Below are 15,206 nucleotides of genomic sequence, written 5' to 3'. Positions count from 1 at the left end.
CTCTGCCCTTCCTCTGCTTGCTCTCTATTACTCTCTCTAAGAATAAATAAAAGTAAACTTTAAAAAATAACAATTTTTAACTTTCTAAAATGAATCTAACCATTTTCCATTGAGATTTTTATAGCATTGAGTTAAAGTAAGGGTTAACATTTTACAATTAGCTATTTCCATCATTGTAATGAATATATTTTGCATTAATATTCAGTTCAACTCTAGGAATTCTGTGTACTGGCCATCTATATAACTGAAGCACTCACTAATATGGAACAAAAAGATATGATTTACTGCTACAGAAATTGTAGTGAGACACAAAAGTGTTTCACTATCTTTGCATATGAAGGCACAGACACATATGGTTATTTTATTTTATTTTTAAAATTCATTTATTTAAATTCAAGCTAGTTAATATACAGTGTAGTATTGGTTTTAGGAGTAGAAGCCAGTGATTCATCACTTACATATAACACCCAGTGCTTATCTCAAAATGTGTCTTCCTTAATGTCCATCATCCATTTTACCCCATCCTCCCACCCACCTCCTCTCAAGAAATCCTCATTTTGTTTTCTGTACTTAAGACTGTCTTATGGTTTTCCTCTCTCTCTCTCTCTCTCTCTCTGTTTTTCTTATTTTTCCTTCCCTCCCCCATGTTCATCAGCTGTGTTTCTTAAATTACACGAGTAAAATCGTATGATATTTGTCTTTCTCTGCCTGACTTATTTTGTTTAGCATGATACACTCTAGTTCCATCCACATTGTTGCAAATGGCAACATTTCATTCTTTTTGATCACAGAGTAGTATTCCATTGTGTGTGTGTGTGTGTGTGTGTGTGTGTGTGTGTGTGTGTGCGCGCGCGCGCATACACATTCTTTATCCATTCATCAGTTGATGGGCATTTGGTCTCTTTGTATAATTTGGCTATTTGGTAGTGCTACTATAAACATTGGGGTGGATGTACATTTTATCCTCAAATTATTTGATGTGATACTAAATCATTTACTTTGGTACCATCCTTTTTTTAGAACTAGAATGTATTCATGAGATTCACTCTCTTTGTAGAAAATTGAATTACAAGGAATTTATACACATATCTAGAATGAAATGTTAAAATTCCTTGCCCCCTGAATGTTTATTTTTTTTTTTAATTTTTTTTTTCAACGTTTATTTATTTTTGGGACAGAGAGAGACAGAGCATGAACGGGGGAGGGGCAGAGAGAGAGGGAGACACAGAATCGGAAACAGGCTCCAGGCTCTGAGCCATCAGCCCAGAGCCCGACGCGGGGCTCGAACTCACGGACCGCGAGATCGTGACCTGGCTGAAGTCGGACGCTTAACCGACTGCGCCACCCAGGCGCCCCGCCCCCTGAATGTTTAAATTCACCTTTTCTGGTGACAAACATCTATTGAGAAAGTTGAGCTCCAGAGCATAGCACTTGAAGAATTGATTTATTCTGTTTGTGAACATTCAAGTGATCCTCCTAAATTATTTAGGTGGTGTGGTATAGGAAAATTAGGAGCTATTTATAAGGAAATATAAATGTATCTTCAGGCAACCTTGAATACATTAATTTTTGTGAGTTGAAAATTAGGTTTGCAATACATATAATATCTCCACAAGCTAAATAGACTAGAAGCTGTTGATTTTATTCCAGAAGACAGAAATTATGGTAAAGAAAGAGAAATGAGAAGCACTGCACTGTGTTATAGCAGGAAACATCTTGAGTATGCATAGGAAGACTTAAAGATTTAGGTCTGCGATTGCCATTCTGTAGCTATGTGACTTTGGTGTAAGGCCCTAAATTAATGTCTCTTTATAGGAGTCTCTAAGATTCAGCATCTCAACTATAAAATGTGTCCATATGTGTGTATGTGTGTGTGTGTGTGTGTGTGTGTGTGTGTGTGTGATTGAACTTGGATTCCTGGTGTCAGCTTCTGCATGTAAAAAGCACAGAAGTTGCCACTGTCATCCTTACAAGTAAAAGCTTGACAAACTGAAAATCAATAACTTGTCTTGCATCCATCAGAAAACTGAATTTGCAGGGTGAACTGCCACACTGAAATCTGGAGGGAAAGGTGAATCCAGAGAGTCATAGCCACAATCTACATATCTTCAGCAGAAGCTGCTGTAATCATAAATCGGTAGGAACATTTCCAAGGTGAGTTTTACAAATTGTTGAAGACTAAGTGAAGTCTAATTTGGGAGTGAGAAATTCCTGGGAGTTAAAATCTTGGGGGGAAGAAGCAGCTACAAACTTCGGTTTATCACTGCGAAGGTCTAAGAAAGAATTCCTGATGGCTCTGGCAAGCAGGTGGAGGGGAGTAACAAACCCTGTGAAATATCTTCAGAACCTTCTCCATAATAAAAGCCTACTTTCCAGGGGAAAAGACCTGTACCAGAGCCTTTTTCCAGAATGAGGAAGGGCATTCCTCTAACCTTAACGCTCTCTGGGTTTGCTATCTTACCTATAGGGGATAAAAAGTCAACAGAAGTTGATATAGGTATAGACTGAAAATACTACAGGAAGAGGTTGAGGTGGGGACGGGAGAACAAAAAAGACCACTGGAGGAATCCTGAGGTCAGAGCCCACATACCTGGACCCACTAAAACACTGAGATTTAATCTGAAGATTATAGAATGCAAAAAGGGAAAAGAATGAACAAAACAGAAAAAACATACAAGAAGTGTGGGATGATATCAAACATCATAAATGTGATTAGAATTGCAGAAGAAAAGAAAGAAAGAGAAAAGGGAACTGATGGAAGACCCAAAGTAATAATGGTTAAGAATTTTCCCAAATGAATGCCAGACATCAAATCACAAATGTAGGAAACTCAGAAAATACAAACAGGATTAAGAAAAAAAAATGGTCATATCATATTCAACCTGTAGAAAACCAGAGAAAAAAATCTTGAAAGAAGTCAGTGAGGAGGGCAGGAACATTTTGTCTACAGAGAAATAACGGTAAGAATTTCAGTGGACTTCCATCTGAAGCCATGCAGGCAAGAAGACAGTAACTAAAATATTTTAAATACTCAAAAGAAAAAGACAAAACCCCATCAGTGTAGAGTTCTATATCTAGTGAAATTATCTTTCAAAAGTGAATGAGAAATAAAAACCTATCAGACAAACAAAAATTGACTTATTTATTGCCAGCAGAAGTATCTTATAAGAAATGTTAAGTTCTTCAGGGGGAAAGAAATGATACACAACACTCGTTTGAAAAAAAAAAATGGCGTTGGAGAAGGACCAATAGAAGATAAAATCTTTTACCTTTCTTATTTTTAATTGTTGGAAAAGATAACTACTTTTTAAAAATAATAACAATGTATTGGGCACCTGGGTGGCTCACTTGGTTAAGGAACCGACTCTTGATTTCAGCTCAGGTCATGATCTTGTGCTTTATGAGATAAGCCCCATGTGCAGGACTCTGCACTATCAGAGCAAGAGCCTCTGCTATCAAGTGGGGAGCCTGCTTGGGATTCTCTGTCTCCCTCTTTCTCTGCCCCTCCCCTGCATGCATGCTCACACTTTCTCTCTCTCTCTCAAAATAAATAAATGAAATTTAAAAAATAATAATGTATTGCATGACTTTGCATATGGAAAAATAAAGTGCATGAGAGCAATACAAGAAATGGGATGTAGAACTGGGAATATTCTGGTACAAGACACCTGCATAACATGTAAGGCAGTACACTGTTATTTGCAGGTGGACTAGGCTTAGCTTAAAATGTATACTGAAAACTCTAGCTCAACCACTAAATATTTTAAAGTATAATTGATACATTGAGAGGAGATAAAATAAGATCATATAAATTGCAAGTTAAAACTAGAAAAGGCAAAATATGAGGAGGTACAAGAGAAAGAATGTACAAAATTGTTGGGTGTTAATCCAATTACATCAATAACCACTTTAAGTTTCAATGCTCAAAATACACTAATTATAAGATAGAGAATGTCAGAAGGGACTTAAAAGTCAAAGTGTATGCAGTCTACAAGAAACCTACATTAAATAAAAGACTCAGATTGAAAGCAAAGGGATAGAGAAAGATGTACCATACAAATGCTAATCAAAAGAAAGCTGGAATAGCTATGTTAATTTCAAAGGTTTCAGAACTAAATTTTCATGGATAAACAGGAATATTACATAATAATAAGGGCATCAATTTTAAAAGAAGACCTTAAATGTGCATGCACCTAACAGAACATCACAGAGTATGTGAAGCAATACAAGTGAAATAAGAAATAGACAAATATACTCTTACAGTTGGAGTCTTCAAAACCCCTCTGTCAGTGATAGATCAAAAAGGCAAGAAATCAGATGACAGATGACAGATGAGAAACATAGATAAATAGGATAAATGCTACAGTAATCAGGCCACTTACTAGCTTTACTCTCTATGTGATTTTATATACATTACCTAAAATTCAGTATTACATTCATATAATAGAAATAATAGTAGTGCCTAATGACTCATAGGGTTGTTTGAGGATTAAAGCAGTATTGCAGATGAACTACTTATCAGTGTGTTTGACATACAGTAAATGCACAATGAAATACAACACCATTGCTGACATAAAAGCACTTTATGAGTATCAATGTACAATATGAATGCACAGTTAATCACTGCTAACCTCAAAGCAAGTATACCATTTTCCCATTCTCTTTTTAACGTTATAACTTTAGGCTATTTCAAGTTGCCCTGCTATATTCTTCTTTTCCCAGGAAAGTTATTACATTTGAGAAAAGAAAAAAAAAAAATGAGACGAAATTAGAATTAACCAACAATGTAAATAGTTTTGTACCAACTAGATGCCTCCAAGAACATGAAGGGGGGCTGCCTGGGTGGCTCAATCGGTCAAGTGTTGGACTCTTGATTTTGGCTCAGGTCATATCTCACAGTTTGTGAGTTTGAGCCCTGCTTTGGGCTCCATGCTGACAGGACAGAGCCTGCTTGCGATTCTTTCTCTCTCCCCCTCTTTCTCTGTCCCTCCCTTTCTTTCTCTCTCTTCATCAAAGATGAACATTAATAGGGTGCCTGGGTGGCTCATTTGGGTAAGAGTCCCACTTCAGTTCAGGTCATGATCTCACACTCCATGAGTTTAAGCCCCACATCGGGCTCTATCCTGATAGCCCAGAGCCTGGAGCCTCTTTCATATTCTGTGTGTGTGTGTCTCCCTCTCTCTCTGCCCCTCCCCCGTTCATGCTCTGTCTCTCTCTGTCCCAAAAATAAATAAACGTTGAAAAAAAAAATTTCTCTCTCAAAAATAAATAAACATTAAAAAAAATTTAAGAAGATGAACATTAAGAAAAAGAACATGAAGGGAAAATTAATTTTAAAGTTAGTTGTTTTGCTTTATAAAGTTGTCAAAAATAACTCAAAAATGTATATTTTTATATGCTCCCCCCAAATGTATATTTTTTACATGTTATCTAGGTAACAGATAAATACAACTTATAATTTAGAGAAAATATTTTCACAAAGGCTTAAAGAGGAATTTCTGTGTAATTTATCACTCAAGTTCCAAATTAAAATGACTTGTTTCTGAAAATTCTCTTAACCTCATAAATCTTAACCTCATTTACTACTCAGGTGAAATGCTAAGTGGAGACTTCAAGAAAATGGAATGAGTCTTCTTAGCTGAAATACATACTCTCACTAATTTGCCTAAGATATGAAAATGTAAAACAATGATATATGTCAAACAAATAAATTTATGCCTAAACACCATAACAATTTAAACAAAATATACATTATTCAAGCAACTGTAACCTTGAGTCAAGAAAATTTTAATGAAGTTTTATTTTTAAATTGCCAGAACGATTTAATCTGAATGTGTTTTGATTCTTTGCTTGAAAGTTAGACATATAGGAACATTAATATATTAATATTAATGTTATATACTATACAGTAATATAATATAGAGTAATATATTAATTCACATTAATATGTTCACATTGGATATTCACTTTGGATTAGAGTTTTTCATAAATGTTTCCCTAAAACTCATAAAATACATGAACCCGTCAGAATGAATTTAATTCTTATGTTTGTACTGCCTGAATGATGTACTCTCACAACGTAGTTTATATTGGCTAAGTATATTTTAATAAAGACGATAACAATCAAATAATCTATTTTAGTAATTAGCAGAGTATTTTAAGGTAAAGTAAAAAACATTGGTTATAAAATGCAAAGATCAATAAGTTTTATTTATGCCCCGGCTGTTAGAGATATACAGTAACTTAGATCTTCTTTTCTATCCTAAATGCCTCAGTAAAGTTTCTTAAGAATAGCAAATTCTGTTCTGTCTCTCTAAAATCTACCATTTCAAATTATTCATTTGCCTCTCATTTCTGGCACCATGGTGCATAACTTCTTTATACTCTCCCTTACAATTCTGACAGGCACACCAGGATTCTTGTTCAAGATCAAGAATAAAAGGCTAGAAACACCATTATATTGTCAGAGCCCATACAAAAGAATGTAGAAATGAGTGAGCTTGTGAATGATAGAAATGCCAGTGGAATTTTTGTCTATTACCCAGTATTCTCAAGAAGAAGTATCATATATTATTTGCCCTTAAAAAAAAAAAAAAAAAAAAAAAAAAAAAAAAAAAACCTTTCTCTTTTGGGAGAAAAATAAACTATGTAAATGAAGAGTTGGATGAGTTTGATCATTAGTAAACTACCATGGACAATTTATATTTTCAACTATATAGAAGAAATAGAACATTGTTATTGAATAGCTAGATTTTTGACGAGACACAAGGCAATTTTAGAAATGTGTATTTTTTTTTGCAATGAACAATGCTTTCTCTGCATGGTAGAGGTCTCTTCACACTAAGTCAAAATAAAACATACTTTTACAACCAAAAGAATTTTTAGAGTTCTGCATTAGGCACACAAAATGATACATATTAATAAAAATACAGCAATGGCAAAATAGGTAGCTATTTCTTAATCTGAGAGTAGAATATTTTGGTAAGAAGTGTGCATTTTTCAAATGTATTAGATACCATCAGATTATGTACTGAGTTATGCTTGCTGGTTATATTGCCACTATCATGGTGTACCAATAGAAATGTTTGTTTCTCCACACCCCTCCAAAGCAAGTGGTGTTAGCAAGTATTTTCATTTTGCCATTCTATTATGTGTAAAATAGTATCTTAATATCATTTTATTTTGCATTTTCTCAAATATCATAAATAATTAGGTGGAGTTCTTGTTCATGAGGAGCTTCTGTTACATGTTGTGCTCATTATTCTGTTGATGAGTCTTTCTTAACAATTTAGAAATATTGGTTACTGCTGTTTGTCAAATATTTGTTGTCTTTATTTTCTTCCAGTCTGTGTTTTTTTTAATTAATGCATATTTTATCTTCTATAAAAACGTGCTAATATAGCCAAATTTTTACAAGTTTTATTTCAGGTTTTATGACATTGAATCTTATTTAAGAACTACTTCCCTACTACATGGTGATATATTTTCTTCTAAAAATTTAAAACTTAGTTTTTATCATTTAGCTCTTTTGTCCATCAGGAATTTTCTTTTTTATTTGCCACGAGATAGGGTTTTAACAGTTTTTATTTCCACGCAGAAAATCAGTACCCTCTGCACCATTGAAGAGTCCATCCTTTCTGTGCTGGTCTGCATTGCTTCCCAATTCATGAAGTTAAACTTTCATTTATCCATGGATCTGTTCCTCAGCTTTCATTAATTAAACTGTTCTAGCAAAGCTTTCCCCAATACCAGCCCACTTGAGTTGATATAGCTTTATATTACACCTTGATATCCAGAAGTCAAATTATTCCCCAAATGCTGGATATATTTCATTTGCGCATCTACTATCACTCTCCATCTTTCTCCATCTTGTTCTATGCTTTTCATACAAATGGGTATTGAACTTTTTTTTCACTTAATAGACTTATTTGTTAAAACAGTTTTAAATTTATGGAAAACTTCAGCAGGTTGTACAGAGAGCTCCCATATGTTCTCCTTTCCTGTGCACAGTTTCATTTATTAATGTTTTGCATTAGTGTGGTGCCTTTTTTATCATTAATAAATCCAGTATTAATACATAATTGTTGTAAGATCTTGTTTTCTTCACGTTCACTACATGAGTAATATCTTGTGAGCTCAATAAATACAGAGACGAAGCCCTTGTTCAGGGCCCTTGTCTCCTCCCGGACATTAGCCTCTCATGTATTCAATTCTGCATCCACTCTCTTGCTGGACAAGTGAGAACTCCAGACTCATAGTCTGTGGCAATAGAGGGGGAATCATATAGCAGCCGTTAGAGACTAGCTTCTATTAGTTAGTAATATACAATTAAGATTCATTTATTTTTTTAATGTTTATTATTTTTGAGAGAGTGAGAGAAGAGTACAAGTCAGGGAAGGGCAGAGAGAGTGGGAGACACAGAATCTGAAGCAGGATCTAGGCTCTGAGCTGACAGCACAGAACCAGAGGTAGGGCTCAAACCCATGAACTGTGAGATCATGACCTGAGCCGAAATTGAATGCTTAACTGCCTGAGTTACCCAGGCGCCCCAGACTCATCTTTGTGTGGCTTTCTAGTTCATTTTCTTAAATTATTGAATGATATTCCATTGAATGGATGTACCACAGTATGTTTATTTTGTCACCTATTGAAGGATACTTTGGTTGCTTTTAGTTTGGGTGAATTATTAATAAAACCACTACAGAGACTGTCGGGTGGGTTTTTGTGTAAACACAGTTGCCAACTCATTCAAGTAAACACCTAGCAGAGTAATTACTGGATCATTCGGTAACACTATGTTTAGCTTTGTAAGAAACTGCCAGAGAAGGAGGGAGGAAGTGGAGGAGAAGAGGAAGAAGAAAAGGAAGAAAAAGGGGAAGGAGACGAGGAAGGAGGGGCAGGAGGAGGAAAAGGAGAAAAAGAAACTGCTGAAGTGTCTTCCAAAGAAGCTGTAGCATTTCACATTTCTACTGGCAATGACTGAGAATTCCTATGGCTCTGGATTCTTGAAAACATTGGGTATTTTCAGATTTTATGGTAAGTTTGCTTGTTTGTTGAACTTTAGCCATTCTATTAAGTAGTATTGTAGTATCTCGGTTTTAACATACAATTCTTTAATGACATGTAATTTTGAGCATCTTTTCATATGCTTATAAGCCATTTGTCAATCTTGGAAGAGGTATCTTTTCAGATTCTTGACCATTTTTAATTGTTTTCTGATTGTATAGTTTGAAGGTTCTTTGTATATTTTGGATACCAATGCTTTAACAGCTATGCGTTTTGCAAATATTTTCTCCCAGTCTGTAGCTTGTTTCTCATTCTCCTATATGTGTCTTTCACAGAGCAGATGTTTTTAATTTTAATTTTTTTACATATCAATGTCTTCTTCTGTGGCTAGCGGTTCTAGTGTTGTATTGAAGAAATCATCACCAAACCCAAGGTCACCTAGATTTTCTTTTGTTATTTTCTAGAAGTTTTATGGTTTTGCATTTTACATTTAGGTCTATGACCCATTTTTTATATTATGCAATCCCGCCTATTTAATACTTTCTTAACAGTTTGCATAGGAAGGACATTATCAGTTCTTTGAAGTTTTAGTAAATTCACCTGTAAAATGGTATGGTTCTGGTGTCTTTTCAGGATGAGTAGTTTATCTTGATTAATAATTAAAATTTTTAGAAGTGCCTGGGCGGCTCAGGTCATGATCTCGCAGTTCGTTAGTTAGAGCCCGTGTCGGGCTCTGTGCTGACAGCTCAAAGCCTGGAGTCTGCTTCAGATTCTGTGTCACCTTCTCTCTCTGCCCCTCCCTGATTGCTCTCTCTCTCTCTCTCTCTCTCTCTGTCTCTCAAAAATAAATAAACATTAAAAAAATTAATAATAAAAATTTAAATTAAAATCTTTAGTGCTTAGAGGATTTCAAAGATCTCTATTTTTTCTAAAAAGAATTTTGGTTATTGATGTTATAATTGTTATTGATGTAAATAATCAATTACATAAGGATTTTCAAATTTATTGACAAATTGTTTCATTATATATAACATATATTGATATATATTAAATATATATTTAATCTCTATTATATCTGTAGTTATTTCTGCCTTTTTTTGTTCCATAGTTTAATGAATAGTCTTTTGCTATTGCTTTATTTTCCTCATAAATGTTACTAAAGATTTTTCTTTCCAAAAAATGAGCCTTGGTTTTGAAGATCCTCATATGTATATTATATGTTTTACTATTTTGTATTTTATTAATTTCTGTTCTTATCTTTATTTTGTTCATTCCCCTTTTCTTTCAGCTACATCCTTGTCCTTGTAAGTTTCTGTGTTAGATTCTTAGCTCACAGAATTTCAAATTTTCTTGACTGAAAATACAATTGAAATTATGGCTAGAAATATTCCAAAATCTTGTTGTATCTTTTAAAATTAATACATTCAGGGCCATCTGGGTTACTCAGTCAGTTAAGCATCAGACTCTTGATTTCAGCTCAGGTCATGATCTCACAGTTGGTGGATGTGAACCCTTGTTGGGATCTGTGCTGGCTGCTGGGATTCTCTGTTTCCCGCTCTCTCCCTCTCCCATTCCTGTGCATGAACTCCTGTGTGTGCTCTCTCTCTCTCTAAAAAATAAATAAATAAACATTTAAAAAAATAGTACAAAAATAAAATTAATACATTCAGTTCTATTTTGTAATGTTCATTGATTTTTCCCCCCTCAAAGACACGGATTTTTTTCTGGGCATTTAAAACTTTTGCAACCTATAGTAATTTTTTTTATTATATCAGTTAATTTTTGCATGTCTCACTTAACTGCATTGTGTCAAACAATGAGGTCTCTATAATATTTATTGTTTTAAGTTTCTAGAAACACAGTTGTGAAAGGCACATATTCTTTCTTTGTCAATATATTTATACATAAAAATGATTGCATTTTCTCATACTAGGCTTCAGAGATTAATATATTTCTATTAGATAAACCCATATTAAATCTTTATTTGTATTTCTTAATTTCCTTTATCTCTTTATTTTCATTAGAAATGTATTAAAATCTCTCCACTGACTCTGTATTTAAGAATTTCTCTATTGGGACACCTGGGTGGTTCAGCCAGTTGAACCTCCAACTCTTGATTCAGCTCAGGTCATGATCCCAGAGTCATGGGATAAACCCCCGCATGGGGCTCTGAAATGAGTGTGGATCCTGCTTAAGATTCTCTCTCCCTCTGCCCATTTCCCTGTTCTCTCTCCCTCTCCAACCCACCCCCCCCCAAAAAAAAAACACACACACACAAAACTCTATTATTTTTTTCAGATTTGCTTTATAAATGTTAAAATCATGTTATTAAGGATGTACATAAGTTCAGTTTTTCTATATCTTCTTTGTAAATTCTTCATTTGATTACTAACTTGTATTCCTACCTCTTATCTTTGCTGTTTGACATTAATATTGCAACATCAAATTTTGAGGGACTAATATTTTTGTTTACCCTCCTCCCCCCCAACTTGGATTCATTTTCTTCATGCTCAAAATGTTTTGTAACAGTTCTTTCTATGAGTAGAAATTTTGCTTAACATTTTATGACTCACAAACGTCTTTATTGTTTGGACTCCTAGATGATAGCTTGGTTGCCATAAAATACTAAGTTTCTCAGAACTTAGACAATATCCTGGGAGAGTATTCTGGTATTTATTGTTGTTCACGAGAAAGAACGTTTTAATCTAGTTATCATACTTTTGTAGATATGTCACTTCTTTCTAACATACTTTAACATTTTCATTGCAATGTCAGTATTTTACAATTCAGTTATTTTCTGAGTATGGCTTCATATTGGTTTAACTGGCTTTGTACACAGAGTGGACATTTATTTTGGGGTTCATAAATTCCTTCAATTCTGGACAATTCTACATTGTCATCTATTCATGTACTTCTTTTTCTCTTTTTCCTCCATTGTTTTTTCTTCTGCAATTCCTTATGTTTAGTGCACTAGTGCCCAGAATATTCACAATATACTTGAGAAAGGGTTATTTGTGTCTACTACATTATAATTGGACTTGTCCGTGTGACATGTTTTGACCAATGAAATACAAGCAGGAGTGCCACATTCAAAGCAGATGCATTAACAGTAATGATATGGTTGTATCATGTTTCCCTCCCCACCACCCCCCCACCCACGACCCTCTGATGGACATGTTTTGTAAATGAGAACTCAACATTTTTTTGTTTCATTTTTTCAATTTTACAGAGAGAGAAAGTGAGAGAGAGAGAGAAAGAGAGAGAAGAGAGAGACACAGAGAGATTGGGTGGGCTCCATGCTCAGTCCAGAGCCTGATGCAGGGCTTGATTGCATGACCCTGGGATCATGACCTGAGCCAAAATCAAGAGTCAGATGCTCAATCAACTAAGCCACTCAGGCACCCCTCAATATTTGTTACTTTTATTACTAACACATTTTTACTTAGCTATGTATTAGCAAATCTATGAAAAAAGACATTAAAAATTCTCAGTCTATCCTCTTTGAAATCTTCTACTTATATTTTTGTCTTTTTTTTTTCCTCTGGGAGAATTTCTTGATAATTACTGATCTAATATATCAGTGGAAATTTCTATAAGAGAGAGATGGCTTATTCCGAAGGATTTAACTGGAGTATTTAATGGATCAACTATTTTCAGGATTGAGGGTATACCTGAGGACACTAATAATGAATGATGAAGCACCCAGTGAGAAGTAATAGTGGAGACTGTTACCATCTTAGACCTGAAGAAAGAAAAAGGAGAGAATGGTTTGAGAAATTAATACATGCTGAGGCTATGAAAGAAGGTAAGGTCTACAGGGACTATAAGCACAGTCACAGAGGAATGCAAGCATTGCCAGACTGTCATGGGCTTATAAGAGTACAGAAAATTTTCCCAGTCTGTCTATCCTAGTAACTGCCAATCTACTGCAGGGGCCTCCCTGTGTCTAGGCCCAACTTGCTGTCAAAATGGAGGACGTGCAGATGAAGCAGTCTACAGAATTCAGACTCTAAAGTATAGAATATGGCACAAAATGGCAAGGAATAGATTTAGGTTCTAGGGAAGAGGAAAACTAAGAACAGCCAGAACACTTTTAAACCACTATGTTCTCTGGCCAAGTCCAGCAAAAAAGTTGTCACACCTATTGACACTTTCACATTTTAGGTTAGGAAAATTTTAAATTAGGAAATTAAAAAACATTTTAGATTACAGGAAAAGAAACTGGATATGCATAATTCAACTGTTATTAAAAGAGCAGTGAGGGGGTGCCTGGGCAGCTCAGTCTGCTTAAGTGGCTGACTTCGGCTCAGGTGATGATCTCTCGGTCCATGAGTTCAAGCCCCATGTCGGGCTCTGTGCTGACAGCTCAGAGCCTGGAGTCTGTTTCAGATTCTGTGTCTCCCTCTCTCTCTGCCCCTCCTCGGCTCACACTCCGTCTCTCTCTGCATCTCAAAAGGGAATAAATGTTAAAAAAAAAAAAAAAAAGCAGTGAGTAGACTACCAAAATATTAGAGAATAGCTTGTATAAAAATAACCTGCCTGCCAAACGACTATAAAAACAATGCAAAATACATGGAACACCTATCTGAATGTTTTGTAGATTAGCAACATGGTGATCCCTAAGCAAAGGGAAATGCATGCACATTAGGTCCATAGTTATCTTTGCTTCTAACTTGAGGGCATTTGCTAATGCCAGTGAAAGACAATAGAGTATGAACAGGAAGCTCTACTCACACTGAGCTAAGGAAGCAGACATATGAAATCTACAATTTCCAAGGGGCTGGTAATGGAGGGGAAGAAACTGCTGAAAACAGAATCCATAAATTTGCATGAAATTTTCTTGTGATAGTTTGGATGCCAAAGCTGTTCAAAGGAAGGACATGTCTCAGAACAAACAAACCAACACACCAGAAAGCAGAAGCTGGGATGCTACAGAGCTGAACAGAAGTTTTTATCAGATTTATATTGTTTTGAGAAAATAGAAGTTGGAGTTCAAGAGATCTGGTAAAGACCTCAGGCTTTTGGATGAGATTCTTGAATGTTTATGTCGTAGGAGTGAGGGAAAGTACACCAACCTTAACAAAGCCAAAAACCTACCCATGACAATAAAAAAGTCACCTTCATCTAATAATTGAATGGTCTTAAATATTTTCCCACAGACTTGTTGTTGTCCAGAAAAATTCCACCAGTAATTTCCACCAGTAGAAAAATCAGACGTTGATGAAATGATCAAAATTGATATCACCAATGAGGAACAACTGGAAAATATGTACCCGTCCGATGAGATATCCTGAGAAAAACACACCATCATACATGTAATTTTTTAGCCAATAATACATTATATCAAATCAGAAAAAAAAAAAATCAGAAAAACCTTTCTCTTAATAAAAAGTGAGGGAGCTATATTCTCCAATATCACAAAAGGGCAAAATACGACTGTAGAAATGTTCCATATTTTAAAAGGCTAAAGTGGCATGATGATTAAATGCAATTTCTGAAGCTAGACTAGTACTGTACTGGAGGGGAACAAAGGCTATAATGACAATACAAGTGAATTGGGAAAAAATGGAGTAAAAATGATAGCTTAAATGAAAGTATTTAAGATTATGTTAAATTTACTTCATTTGGTAACTGTACTTTGATTAGGTAATTTCTCTATTCTTAAGAAATAGACACTGGAGCATTCAGGGGCAAAGGAGTATTATGTACCCAAACTACTTTAAACAGTTCATCAATATACATATATATAATACAAAAAATGTATGTATATACAAAAAAATATATATATATTTATAATGAAGAATATATTTATAATGAAGAGAATGTACATGCATCAAATAATTTTAAAAGTGAGATAAAATATTAATAATAAGTTATTCTGGATAAAGCATATACAGGAATTCCTTTAATCAGTTTGATTCTTATAACATTTTGTAAATTTGAAGTCACTTCTAAAAATTTCCAAAAATAAATACAGTAATCTCACCAAGACACTGAGCAGAAAAATCATATGTTCTTCTGTTAGGTATAGAAAAGGCATTAGATAAAACAGCACCCATTCAGGATAAAATTGTCAATACAATAGCAACAGAAGGGAACCTGCTTGATCTGATTAATAGAATTTATAAAATCCCTACATCCTAAATCATACTCAAAGGTAAAAATGTACTTCTCCTTTAGGTCAGAACCAGGCAAAGATG

At 34.7% G+C, this 15,206-nt stretch overlaps 1 protein-coding gene and 1 long non-coding RNA gene across 4 annotated transcripts in view; one reads left to right on the top strand and one right to left on the bottom strand.

Moving 5' to 3' along the window:
• Positions 1-15,206, top strand: part of PIK3C2G (phosphatidylinositol-4-phosphate 3-kinase catalytic subunit type 2 gamma) — a 539,869-nt gene that overhangs the window by 121,597 nt on the left and 403,066 nt on the right. The window lies entirely within an intron of this gene.
• The window catches only part of LOC147579296 (uncharacterized), a 121,434-nt gene that overhangs the window by 54,544 nt on the left and 51,684 nt on the right, over positions 1-15,206 (bottom strand). The window lies entirely within an intron of this gene.

The sequence above is a fragment of the Puma concolor genome, chromosome B4 (genome assembly GCF_028749965.1).
Source record: "Puma concolor isolate L17-30 chromosome B4, mPumCon1.1.hap2, whole genome shotgun sequence".
Classification (NCBI taxonomy): domain Eukaryota; kingdom Metazoa; phylum Chordata; class Mammalia; order Carnivora; family Felidae; genus Puma; species Puma concolor.
This window is presented reverse-complemented; position numbering and strand designations above follow the sequence as displayed.